Source organism: Budorcas taxicolor, chromosome 21 (assembly GCF_023091745.1).
Source record: "Budorcas taxicolor isolate Tak-1 chromosome 21, Takin1.1, whole genome shotgun sequence".
Taxonomy (NCBI): Eukaryota; Metazoa; Chordata; class Mammalia; order Artiodactyla; family Bovidae; genus Budorcas; species Budorcas taxicolor.
The window spans coordinates 28,611,620-28,624,219 of NC_068930.1; positions in this window are offsets into that span (position 1 = coordinate 28,611,620).

A 12,600-nucleotide genomic window follows, 5' to 3' on the forward strand; every position below is an offset into this window, starting at 1 on the left:
ACGCGGTGAGGCAGTGGTGAGGGCAGGTTCACATCCACGCAGTGGGACCATGCACTTTGCCGAGCCCCAGCCACCTCTCTGGTGGATGCAGCAGGAATGAGATGGTTCTATGGCATCACTGATTCGATGGACATGAGTTTGAGCACACTCCAGGAGACAGTGAATTACAGCAAAGCCAGGAGTGCTGCAGTCCACGGAGCGGCAAAGAGTTGGACACAACTGAGTGACTGAACTAAAAGCTGAGTGTGTGCTCAACTGCTTCAGTCGTGTCTGACTCTTTGTGACCCCAGGGACTGTAGCCCAGTAGCTCCTCTGTCCGTGGGATTCTCCAGGCAAGAATACTGGAGTGGGTTGCCATGCCCTTCTCCAGGGCATCTTCTCAACCCAGGGATCGACCCCACATGTCTCGTTATCTCTTGCAGTGGCAGGCAGGATGTTTACCGCTAGCGCCACCTGGAAAGCCCCAGGGAACGCTGACAACTAGGAAATGCAGAAAATCAGGGGGCTGCTCCTAAGTTAAACTGGAAGAGCAGCAACACAGGATGAGAAGAGGAAAACACACGAAGAGCGACAACAGTGCCGACAGAGACAAGCCGGGATGTGTTCACCCACAAAGAAAATATCTGTGCCATTCGGAGGAGGAGCCCGCCAGCCCTTGGAGGGACAGTCGGAACTGGAATGAAAACCGAGGCCATGGTCAGCAGTGCCCACCCACACGGCCAGGGTGGCGTGGTGTCACTCACCGGCTTCCTGTGTCCCCAGAGCTGCTGGGGTGACATCTGAGTGCTGAGGCCAGGCAACGTCCCCAAGTGAGCTAAGGCATCCCTGCTCTCCTTCCAGTGCTGCTGTGGGGCTCTCTGTGGGCGGCCACCCTCATCGCCTGCTCTGCCACCTGCTGGGGCTCGGCTGTCCCCCTGGGATCCTTTCAGCCCTTGAGCTTGGATGTTCCCAGCCCTCTGCCACGCCGGACTGGGACGCAACTCAGGACTTGGGCTTGAGATATCAAGGAGACCGTGAATCTGGAAGGACACAGCCCTGGGGCCCTGGAGTGAGCATGTGAGAAGAGCAGGAGAGCAAAGCCCCCTCGGGGAGGCAGCAGAGCTGGGGAACGTGCCCACACCCACCGCTGCCTCCGGCAGAAGTGCCTCTTCTTTGCCTCTCCTTGGCCTGAAACAGACCCCAGCTGCTGCTGCTCCGCAGGTGATTCCTAAAGATGCACATCCTGCAAGAGCTATTGTCCCGCTGCTCTGGGGCTGCCCAAGTGTGCTCAGGAGCGTCAGACAAGTGGGGCTGCCACGCCTGATGCTGGGGGAGGGCCTGATGCTGGACTAGGGTCTGATGCTGGGGGAAGGTCTGATGCTGGACTAAGGCCTGATGATGAAGGAGGGCCTGACGCTGGGGTAGGGCCTGATGCTGGAGGAGGGCCCTGATGCTGGACTAAGGCCTGATGCTGGGGGAGGGTCTGATGCTGGATGAGGGCCTGATGCTGGGGGAGGGCCTGATGCTGTGGGAGGGCCTTATGCTGGTGGAGGGCTTGATGCTGGGGGAAGGCTTGATGCTGGGGGAGGGCTTGTTGCTGGGGGAGGGCTTGATGCTGGGGGAGGGCCTGTTGCTGAGGGAGGGCCTGATGCTGGAGGAGGGCCTTATGCTGGGGGAGGCCCTGCTGCTGGGGGTGGAACATCTGATGCTGGGGGAGGTCCTGATGCTGGACTAAGGCCTGATGCTGGAGGAGGGCCTTATGCTGGGGGAGGGCCCTGATGCTGGGGCGGGAACATCTGATGCTGGACTAGGGTCTGAGCTGGGGGAGGTCCTGATGCTCGACTAAGGCCTGATGCTGGGGGTTAAACGTCTGATGCTGGTGGGAAGGTCTGATGGTGGTGGGCAGCCTGCTCCCAGATGTACACAGAGTTGTGATTATAAATCTCTATGAGAAATCTTTTTTCCATACTTTCCTGACCACCTTGCTATGTTCTTTTTTTCTGAAGCATAACTGCTGTGCAGTATCGGTTTGATTTCTGCCGTACAGCAACATGCATTCGCCATAGGTGTGCGTGTGTCCCCTCCCTCTTGAATCTCCCTCCCACCTCCCCCTGCTACATTCTTGTTTCTGTGGATATATGAATAACAAAGACTGTTGACCAAAATAACATGAAAAGCTCCCACACACAAGCGTGCACACGTACACTCCCTAGTGCATCATTCGCGTCCACGTCAGGGTTGCCCTCGGCCACCCCACCCTGGGATCCACGGTGAGCCTCGACACCTGCACTTTGTTCCCACCCTCGGCCCGCTGCCCACGCCTCAGCAGCAGAGGGGCCCCGTCCCCGCAGGTGCTGAAGTGATGGAGTCCCTTGTCTCCAGATCCAAGGACATGAATTCCAGGTCGGTTGTCCTTTGGGGACACCTATACTTCCGCCTTCTAGCCTTTCCATTGTATCCATCCGTTTCTCTTAACAGAATGTCCGTGTGATGACACGGGCTCCCATTACCAGCTGTGGTCTGTTCTCATTGAGAATACAGCTTACCCTCGGCACTCTTTATTGGCAGTGGGAAATTTTGCTTCAGTACTTTATTGAAAGAAAGCAATAAATAATACTGTGATAAAAAATAGTTCAAAAGTAGACTGTGCATACTTTGTCACATATTCAGGAAGTTCACAAAAGATAGAAAATTAGAATGTTAACAATGAATTGTACAAGGAAAGGCAGAACACACATGTAAGGAGACATGCTGTCTGTGTCTGCTGAGATATCAGCTGCATAATAAGGCACCATGACCTGAATGCATCTCTTGCTGCCTGCTTTAATGTGCTGCTGAAAAAGTAAAAGTTACATTTGCTACTTATACTATCCAAAATGGTTATGTCATCAAAATCTAGAAATGTATGCCTAGGTCCATTCTTTAAACATGTTTACAAACAGATGTAAAAAGATGATTTACATCAGAAAAATAAGGTCTTTGTCAGAGCTGCACTGTGCTGTCTGTCTGTCAGGGATGTGGCGTCCTCACTGTCCAGCTCGATGGCTCCACAGCGGGTGCAGGGCATCGCGATTGGTCCTCGAAGAGTCTCACCAGAGAGGAGGGATCTGGGTCCACAGAGACTGGGTTACAGGAGAGATTTTCATAGTCGTCTCCTAGTTATCCTTTCAGCCCAAATTTCATTAGAAGCTCACAGTTAACACCCAGTACTTTTAAATGGCTTCACGCTGCAGACAAAAAGCAGTTCTTCCCAGAAACAAAGTACAGTTTAGGTCAGTCGTTAAAATACAACAGTTGGTTGAAATTCAGTTTGCTCATTTCAGAGTGATTGTTGGAGAGCTTGGTTACATTCTGGAAGGATAATGCACACCGTGTCATGATGATTTTACAATCGCAGTAAAACCCCTTCTCTCATGGCTTAACATTTAAAAATTAAACAAGAATAATGACAATAAATGCATCATTTGCAAAAGCCCTATATTTGTTCATAGGATTTATACAGACAAGTATTACAGTACAATCATTTGAAAGACTAAAATCAGGTATCAGAACAGGAACTGATCTGAAAGGATATTCATAGCCTGGATAGACAAGAAAAAGGAAGTATATAAATGAAGTCATAAGTTTACATAAATATAAGAAACATTAAATTTTAAAATATTTTCTCTATGGTATTCATGAATTTTTCCCTAATGAAAAACTCTAATAAAATATCTTATGGTCCATATAACAAGTATTGACAGATTAAAGATTGCATCAAGTTCAAAATGTAGCCTTTGTCGTCTTCTGGACGCTGTATAATCACCTACAGAAGTAGTGCGGGTAAACTGGAAACAAACACATAGACGAGTCAGTCCTGGGACGGCAGCTGGTGCCCGAGCCCCTCCTCTCCAGACACCCCGCCCCTCCCCATTCTGGGCTTCAGCTGCTTTGAGAATTCAGAGAAATGTGAAGGACCAAGCAGATCAAGGAGAGAACTCTGTGGCTGACTTTATTCTGACATATAGCTAAAAGCTGCTGGTAAAAAAACTTAAAACCCAATCCAGCTTTCTAGCTGAGACGTGAACAGGACAGAGCAGACAGCCTCCTGCTCTCAGAGTGGCTCGAGCAGGGCTGGGCTCCCGGGATGGACCCACCAGAGGACCGCCCAGAGCCTGCAAGGGAGGGTGGCCCCTCAGCGGTGGCTGACCCCCAGATGCCAGGGCACTTCTGTGTTAAACACTGGCCTCTGGATGAAGAGGCCCAGGGCAGGGCAGCCCTGTGAACCCTGATGCTCTGGGCCCTGTTCCCTCCGAGAACGTGCACGCAGGGCATGGCCAGCAGCACTGCTGCTGTGGGAGGGACACCCGTGTGCACGGACGCCAGGGAGACTCGGGCCATGTTTTACAGGATAGGTAAGAGCACGTATTAGTGGAAATTACCCTAAAACTTGGTGTTTTAAAACTACAGCCTTATTCTTGTTGTCCAGTCACTCAGTCGTGTCTGACTCTTGGTGACCCCGTGGACGGCAGCATGCCAGACCTCCCTGTCCTTCCCCCTCTCTCAGAGTCTGCTCTAACTCACGTCCACTGAGTCGGTGATGCCATCCAACCATCTCATCCTGTCGACCCCTTCTTTTCATGCCTTCAATCTTTCAAGCATCAGAGTCTTTTCAAGTGAGTCGGCTCTTCCCATCAGGTGGCCAAAGTATTGGAGCTTCAGCTTCAGCATCAGTCCTTCCAATGAATAATCAGGGTTGATTTGCTTCAAGATTGACTGGTTTGCTCTCCTTGCTATCCAAGGGACTCTCACGAGTCTTCTCCAGCACCACAGTTAAACAAAGCATCAGTTCCTCGGTGCTCAGCCTTCTTGATGGTCCTACTTTCACATCCGTACTTGACTACTGGAAATACTATAGCGTTGACCAGACGGATCTTTGTCAGCAAAGTGATGTCTCTGTTTCTAATACGGCATCTAGGTGTGTCACAGCCTTTATTACATCACCATTTCTCATGGTTCAGTGTAGATTGATTCTCTGATACTGAGTCTCACCAGATTGGGGCTGTGGTCCCTTCAAGGTCTGAATGGAAAGGACGTGCTTCCAAGCGTACACATGAGGTGGGGGCTGGATTCAGTTCTTGGGGGCAGTTGGCAGGAGGCTGTCCTTTGTCCTTGTGACGTGGGCCTCTCCGTTTATTGTTTATTGTGATGTGGGCCTCTCCATTTATTGTTTGTTAGTCACTCAGTCACGTCAGACTCTTTGCAACCCCATGGACTGTAGCCTACCAGGCCCCTATGTCCGTGGAGTTCTCCAGGCAAGAATACTGGAGTGGGTTGCTATTTCCTTCTCCAGGAGATCTTCCCAACCCAGGGATCAAAGCCAAGTCTCCTGCATTAGCGGGCGGAGTCTTCACGGCTGAGCCACCAGGGAAGCCCAGTCCTCTCCATATGTGTGTATGTACATGCTAAGTCGCCTCAGCTGTGTCCGACCCTTGGCAACCCTGTGCAAGGCTCCCTCTGTCCATGGGATTCTCCAGGCAAGAATACTGGAGTGGATTGCCATGCCCTCCTCCAGGGGATCTTTCCAATTCGGGGACTGAACTGGCCTCTCTTGGGTCTCTAGCAATGGCAAGCAGGTTCTTTACCCCCAGTGCCACCAGGGAAGCCCGGGCCTCTCCATAGGGCTGCACAAAACATGGCAGCTTGTTTCATCAGAGCAAGTGAGCGACTGGAGGTGGGGGAAGTCACCATCCTTTTACCCTGATCTTGAGACATCCCACTGCTTCTGTTGATCCATTTCTCGGTATTTTGTCTGAAATTCTGACAGGTCTGAGATCCTACTTCTGAGTTAACGAGTTACCTTACCACAGTTATTTATATGAGTCTTTATGAGTGTGCACGTATACCTGGGTGGCATGTATTTATACCAGTATGCAAGTGTATATGTATGCATACAAACATACATGCTAGCCAACTGTATACACACCAGCCCGACATGAGATCTCTGGATCAAGCATCAGACTGTTTCATTGCCGAATAAACTTAGCCCTGGTTCCCCCCAGGGGGAGAGGGTAGAGGCATGTGTACCTGTGTGTGCAATGGGGTTTATGCATAAATTCCAGGTTATGAAACTCAGAGCTTAAATAGATGGCTGACACATCTGCTCCTGCTCTCCTCCTCAGTAGGAAAGATCCTGTATTTTCTTCTGGAATAGAAACAAAGCCTCTTTCGGAGGAAAGAAGCCTAGAATGTGAGTACATGGCCCTGATCGGCAGGGGACAACCTCTAGCCCCTACAAGGCAGTAGCCAACCTCTCCTTTCTAAGGCGTGTCAACCATTTGTGCTTGTTGCATGCTAAGTCGCTTCAGTCATGTCTAACTCTTTGCAACCTATGGACCTTAGCCCACCAGGCTTCTTTGTTCATGGGATTCGCCAGGCAAGAATACTGGAGTGGGTTGCCATGCTCTCTTACAGAGGCTCTTCTTGGCCCGGAGATGCAACCAGCATCTCTTAGGTCCCCTACATTGACAGGGAGGGTTCTTTACCACTAGCACCACCTGAAAAGTCCTGTTAACCCTTCAAACAGCCTTTAAGCAAAGTTGGCCACAATCTTTGCTCAAAGAACTTAAACTTTAAGCAAATCTGAAAAATGTCATGTCCATTTTATAAATTGAAAAGAATAGGATTAAAGGCCAGAAATTTGTCCCCAGTAGTAAAGATAAGCAGGGTGCACACAGTCTCTCTGCCTGGATATTAAACATTCACTCTATAGAATTTCATTAAATACATATAAACTTTTAAAGATTCTTTGACATCCCCCAATAGTTTGAGTTGGACAAATAGAAAATACAAAACTCAGTGTTTGGAATAGATGCCACAAAATCGTGAAGTGACTTTTCACCCATCCCTTTCCTGGGTCCTGAGTCATCTTGGCCTTTTTTTTTCTTGACTCCTCAGACTCGGGTTCTACCGTGTCTCAGCACTTGAGTGTCTTCCTCTGGATTCTTTTGTCTGTTCTGTCCTCTTGGGCACACCTCATGCTTTCCCTGCTGAATCACAGCGAAAGGTCTCTGGCTTTGACAGCTGTTTCTGTCCTCCATTATGCTACCATCCCACAGGAGTCTGGAATCTTCCTGATGCAAACCACTTCCCAGGATTTCCACCTCTCCCTCCCTGGAGAGTGTCCAGACAGTGTCTTATGAAGCACTTGGCTTTTGCTCCATTCTCTGAGTTGCTGAAACCATTTCCACACAAACGATCATTTTAGTCTACCTCTTAGCCTTGTTCAATAATCATGGATTTGAGAGACATTTGGGCTTCCTCGGTGGCTCAGATGATGAGGAATCTGCCTGCAATGCAGGAGACCTGGGTTCAACCCCTGGGTTGGGAAGATCCCGTGGAGAAGGGAATGGCAACCCATTCCATTGTTCTTGTCTGGAGAATCCTCTGGACAGAGGAGCCTGGCAGGCTACAGCTCGTGGGTGGCAAAGAGTTGGACACAACTGAGTGACTAACACGCATATAGACATTTATGTGACAAAACGTTTTTGTAGTATTATTCAAATGTCAAAAACTTCAAAATAATCAAAATGTTCCCAGTGGGATTCTGGTTAAGTTACTGGTGTTAGACCCATACAGTATGTTAGGGAGTTATCAAAAGTAACATTGTAGCAAAATAATTAGTGAAATGAAAAAATGTTTAAAAAAAGGTGTTTAAGAATGTTTAGAGGGAAAAGCAGGATTATTAATAGTAGTTACCTGTGGTGGTTTCAAGGCAGGTGCGCAAATTCTTTGATCTTTTTCTTTCAAGATACATAGCTGAACATGGGGTGCAATTAGTGACCCATCTGTAATCATGAGGACATGGCAGAGGTGGCTATCCATGAGCAGCTGCTAAAACTAGGATCTTTCTTCCAGATCGAAGGGCCAGCAACAAGCGATCACAGCAAACAGTTCCTCAGGACAGTGCGGTAACCGTCTTTTAGGGCACGCAGCCATGTCAAAGGGGTCCCTGTCCACGTAGGGCATTAGGCCCAGAGTCAAAAGCTAGCTCCCACAGCCTCCCTCTGAAGGCGCACAGGTCACTGGCACTGGAGAACTCGTTATTAACCAGACTTTCAAGGGCCATCCACCAAACCCGCCTGTTCTCATTGTCCCCCAGGCAATGACAGAGTCCATGGGGAACACGTCTCTGCAGACAGCATTGTCTGCAATCTTCACTTGAAGTGTGTCCTCAGCGACACGGTTCCTAACAGCCACATCTTGGTGGATGACTTCCCTGCTGGACAGATGGCTCATTCCTCAGGCAATCTGAACAGTCATGTGAACCAAGTCTTGTTGAGACACCGCCCTTGGATTATGGGCCTCTACTAATTGGTGCTGCCATAAAAACAATCTAAGATTCCCCCAGTTCATGTAAGCCAATATCCGCAAGGGCTTTTCTCCTATACACACCCTGGTGACAGGAAGAAGATTTCTGTGATGAAGACCGCACAGCTTACAGCTCTCAGTGAGCATCATTGTCACCCGGATTTCAGAAGCTTGATCTTTATCCGTCTTTACAAATACTTTCTTTTCTTTATCTGGATCTTTTCCTTTTTTTCCTTTAGCCACAGACTTTATTGCTTGAATATTTGCAACTATTATTCTATACACTTTTAATTTCTTCCAAAACTCTATGCTCCATGTTTGCTAGGTCACTTCACTCTCCGTTTTATTCTACATTTCCATCAAGCAGCGTTTCCCCAAATCACAATCTGCCTGGTTGTGTATTGTTGCTGTTCAGTGGCTAAGCTGTGTCTGTCTCTTTGTGATGCCATGGACTGTAGGCCACCAGGCTCCTCTGTCCCAGGCAAGAATTTCCCAGGCAAGAACACTGGAGTGGGTGCCATCCCTTCTCCATATTTGGATCTTTTTCATCTACTAAGATCCCATGGAAAATATGCTCAAAATACCTTATTGAAGTCCATCTTTTAGAATTATCCTCTCCCTGAATATTGCAATATCCTTCACCTGAGCGCTGGCCTCCGAAAGAGTGACACTTCTCAGGTCGTTCTTCTGTCTTCTACCCAGCTTGAGTGAAAATAAACACAAAACACCAAACTCTGTCGCTATGTCAGATACGATATCATCAACACAGTTCAGAAGTGACAATGCAAAACAATTTTTTAAACAAAAGCATGTTCATTATGCAATCTGAGACAAAGTGCAATCAGGAGGGAGCCTGATTATACTTTAAAAGAAAATGCAGTCAGGAGTGTCTGGAATCAGAAGCAGCTTTGGTATTTGTTGGACTGTGATCCTCAGCCACTTTTGCCTAAACACACAGAATGGATGGGTCTGGTGCCCTGTGTGCTGGGCTGCAGGCCCAATTTCTTCACACAGGTCAGATGAACTGGGCCCACCACCCCTGTGCTCAGTGGGCAAAGCTGAGTCGCTCTCTTGTCCTCATGGGGCTAGCGGGAGGGACTGACTGAAGACAAAGTGCCATGGGTTACACTGCAGAGGGGTGTGATGCAGGAGAAGGGTGCCGATTTTATTGATGGCAGCCCCATCCACTTCTTCTTCCATCTTCCTGGCTTCCTCCAATTCTCCTGGATTTAACACCAATTAACCTCAACTTCAACCCCTTACCTAGATTTCTCAAGAATTTCATCTGTGTATAAATAGGAGGAGGAAAAAAAAATAAAACCGTGAACCTTTTTTGCTGTGCTCAAAGACTCAGCATAAAAATCCTGTTTTTAAAACAGAGTATAGCACCAGAACACTACACCTTATTCCCTTTCATTTCCTTTTATAATAGTTGAAAATAACACGAGGTGCTTTGACCGAAAGTCAAGCTTGTTCTAGACCTGTTCAGTTCAGTTTAGTCGCTCAGTCGTGTCCGACTCTTTGCGACCCCATGAATTGCAGCACGCCAGGCCTCCCTGTCCATCACCATCTCCCGGAGTTCACTCAGACTCACATCCATCGAGTCCGTGATGCCATCCAGCCATCTCATCCTCTGTCGTCCCCTTCTCCTCCTGCCCCCAATCCCTCCCAGCATCAGGGTCTTTTCCAATGAGTCAACTCTTCTCATGAGGTGGTCAAAATACTGGAGCTTCAGCTTTAGCATCATTCCTTCCAAAGAACACCCAGGGCTGATCTCCTTTAGAATGGACTAGTTGGATCTCCTTGCAGTCCAAGGGACTCTCAAGAGTCTTCTCCAACACCACAGTTCAAAAGCATCAGTTCTTCAAGGCTCAGCTTTCCTCAAGGTCCAATTCTCACATCCATACATGACTACTGGAAAAACCATAGCCTTGACTAGATGGACCTTTGTTGGCTAAGTAATGTCTCTGCTTTTGAATATGATATCTACGTTGCTCATAAATTTTCTTCCAAGGAGTTAGCATCTTTTAATTTCATGTCTGCAGTCACCACTTGCAGTGATTTTGGAACCCCCCAAAATAAAGTCTGACTCTGTTTCCACTGTTTCTCCATCTATGTGCCATGAAGTGATGGGACCAGATGCCACGATCTTAGCTTTCTGAATGTTGACCTTTAAGCCAACTTTTTCACTCTCCTCTTTCACTTTCATCAAGAGGCTTTCTAGTTCCTCTTCACTTTCTGCCATAAGGGTGGTGTCATCTGCATATCTGAGTTATTGATATTTCTCCCGGAAATCTTGATTCCAGCTTGTGCCTCTTCCAGCCCAGCGTTTCTCATGATGTACTCTGCATAGAAGGTAAATAAGCAGGGTGACGATACACAGCCTTGACGTACTCCTTTTCCTATTTGGAACCAGTCTGTTGTTCCATGTCCTGTTACTTCCTGACCTGCATATAGGTTTCTCAAGAGGCAGGTCAGGTGGTCTGGGATTCCCATCTCTTTCAGAATTTTCCACAGTTTATTGTGGTCCACACAGTCAAAGGCTTTGGCATAGTCAATAAAGCCGAAATAGATGGGTTTTTTTGGAACTCTCTTGCTTTTTCCATGATCCAGAGGATGTTGGCAAGTTGATCTCTGGTTCCTCTGCCTTTTCTAAAGCCAGCTTGAACATCTGGAACTTCATGGTTCACATAGTGCTGAAGCCTGGCTTGGAGAATTTTGAGCATTACTTTACTAGCGTGTGAGATGAGTGCAATTGTGCGGTAGTTTGAGCATTCTTTTCCTTGCCTTTCTTTGGGATTGGAATCAAACTAACCTATTCCAGTCCTGTGGCCACTGCTGAGTTTTCCAAATTTGCTGGCAACTTGAGTGCAGCACTTTCACAGCATTGTCTTTCAGGATTTGAGATAGCTCAACTGGAATTCCATCACCTCCACTAGCTTTGTTCGTAGTGATGCTTTCTAAGGCCCACTTGTCTTCACATTCCAGGATGTCTGGCTCTAGGTGAGTGATCACACCATCGTTTTTATCTTGGTCGTGAAGCTCTTTTTTGTACAGTTCTTCTGTGTATTGTTGCCACCTCTTCTTAATATCTTCTGCTTCTGTTAGGTCCATACCATTTCTGTCCTTTATTGAGCCCATCTTTGCATGAAATATTCCCTTGGTATCTTTAATTTTCTTGAAGAGACCTCTGGTCTTTCCCATTTTATTGCTTTCCTTTATTTATTTGCATGAATCACTGAGGAAGGCTTTCTTATCTCTCTTTGCTCTTCTTTGGAACTCTGCATTCAGATGCTTATATCTTTCCTTGCAGATGGTGATTGCAGACATGAAATGAAAAGATGCTTACTCCTTGGAAGGAAAGTTATGACCAACCTAGACAGCATATTCAAAAGCAGAGACATTGCTTTGTCAACAAAGTCTGTCTAGTCAAGGCTAAGATTTTTCTAGTAGTCACGTATGAATGTAAGAGTCAGACTATAAAAACAGCTGAGCAGAGAATTGATGCTTTTGAACTGTGGTGTTGGAAAAGACTCTTGAGAGTCCCTTGGACTGCAAGGAGATCCAACTAGTCCATTCCAAAGGAGATCAGCGCTGGGTGTTCTTTGGAAGGAATGATGCTAAAGCTGAAGCTCCAGTATTTTGGCCACCTCATGCAAAGAGTTGATTCTTTGGAAAAGACCCTTATACTGGGAGGGATTGGGGGCAGGAGGAGAAGGGGACGACGGAGGATGAGATGGCTGTATGGCATCACCGACTAGATGGATGTGAGTTTGAGTGAACTCCGGGAGATGGTGATGGACAGGGAGGCCTGGCGTGCTGCAGTTCATGGGGTCGCAGAGTTGGACACGACTGAGCGACTGAACTGAACTGAACTGAAATGAACTGAACTGAATTGAACTGAAGAACCAACGGCTGAAAGAAAAACTTTACAGAACTTAGAACAATTTTGGATGAAGGAATTTCTTTTAAGTTCAGGTATTGTTAATTTACAATAATTTGTTTGTTTAAGGTGTATAGCAAAGTGATTCAGTGATTCAGCCTCTCAGGTGCTTCCTTGGACAAAATTCACTCCCTTTGGGAGGCCCGTGGGCCATGCCCTCAACTCAGAACAGCTAAGAATCCTGAATACGCAAAGCAGCATGTGGTGGTGCTTGTGGGGGTTTTTAGACCGAATAAATTATTCTAACATGATACAAGTACCAAGCCCAGAGGTCAAGAGAGGATCTCATAACCTATCTTCAAACAGAAGGCCCTGCTCCCTTGAATGTG